This window comes from Mandrillus leucophaeus, unplaced genomic scaffold, assembly GCF_000951045.1.
Source record: "Mandrillus leucophaeus isolate KB7577 unplaced genomic scaffold, Mleu.le_1.0 Scaffold952, whole genome shotgun sequence".
In the NCBI taxonomy this organism is placed as follows: Eukaryota; Metazoa; Chordata; class Mammalia; order Primates; family Cercopithecidae; genus Mandrillus; species Mandrillus leucophaeus.
The window spans coordinates 375,051-376,610 of NW_012110386.1; positions in this window are offsets into that span (position 1 = coordinate 375,051).

Consider the following 1,560-nt stretch of genomic DNA (forward strand, 5'->3'; position numbering starts at 1 on the left):
GTCTATCAATTTTGTTGATCTTTTCAAAAACCAGGTCCTGGATTCATTGATTTTTTTTTTTCAAGGGTTTTTCATGTCTTTATCTCCTTCAGTTCTCCTCTGATCTTAGTTATTTCTTGTCTCGGTGTCCTACATGTTCAGAGAACTTCCCTGGTGATGAACTATAGAAATGATCCCTGAAAGTATAGCCTTACATCATTACTATGATAGAAGGGATCTCAAAAGGATCAGCCCCTGGATCAGTCTGGCAACTTTCTGAGCCATGCAGCATAGGTGGCATCTGGGTTCCACCTAGAGTTAAACATCCTGCTGAGTTCTTTGTTTTACATCGAAATTTATATTCATCTTTCATAACTCACTGTCTTAATCCCCTTGGGCTGCTGTAACAAAGTACCATAGACTTAGAACCAACAGAAATTCATTTCCCACAGTGCTGGTGGCTAGAAGTCTGAGATGAAGGCACCCATAGACTCTGTGTCTGGTGAGGGCTTGCTCTTGACTTGGTAGATGGCACCTTCTTGCTGTGTCCTCACAGGGTGGAAGGGACAAGGCAGCTCTCTAGGTCCTCGTTTATAAGGGCACTAATCCCATTCATGACGGATTTGCCTTCATGACCTTATCATCTCCCAAAGGCCCTACCTCCTAACACCGTCACCTTTGGGGATTAGGATTTCAACCTATGAAGTTTAGAAAGACATATTTGGACGATAGCACCCATCATCTTCTTCTACCAAGGCTTTTAATTTTATTTTTTTTTAAGAGACAGTGTTTTACTCTATCGCCCAGGCTGGAGTGCAATGATGTGATCATAGCTCACTGCAGCTTTGAACTCCTGTGCTCAAGCGACCCTCTTGCCTCAGCCTCCTGAGTGGCCAGAAGTACAGGCATGAACCACCATGCACAGCTAAATTTTGTAGTTTTTTACAGAGATAGGGTATCATTATGTTGCCCAGGGTTGCATCAAAGTGATCCTCCCAGCTTGGCCTCCTAAAGCCTGGGATTCTAGGCATAAGCCACAACACTCAGCCTCCTACCCAGGCTCTTAACCTTCTAGTAGTTTTAATACAGTGTTGTGGAAGGCCAAGGTCTAGACTATTTTGAAGGGTTATTTTCAGCTTCAAGTTCTTTGGCTTTCGCACCACGTCTGTCCTGATGCCTTAGAATTCCTTCCCCTTGCTAATACCAAGCCTAGCCCTCTCATTCTGCTTTTATGTCAAGAACCAGTGTACGCCATAATAACTAGGGCAGTCTGCCCAGGGCCTGGAAAAGTAACAACAGCGTCCTGGCCGTTTCCTTTCTTTCCATTCTACACACTCCTTATTCATGTGAAACTTACAGTGCTGATTATCTTCCTTGAGTGTTTTCTTCTACTTGCCTTCTTAGAAGTCCTAGTGACTTGACGTATCAATCATTTACCCATCACCCTTATGCTTTATGAAAAGATACCTTCAGTGTTCTCCTTATACAGATAAGAAAAGTGAGACATAGATACCTGATGTCACACCCTTAGAAAGTGTAGAGTGAATGTTAAGGTCAGTCTGACACAGAACACACACTCTT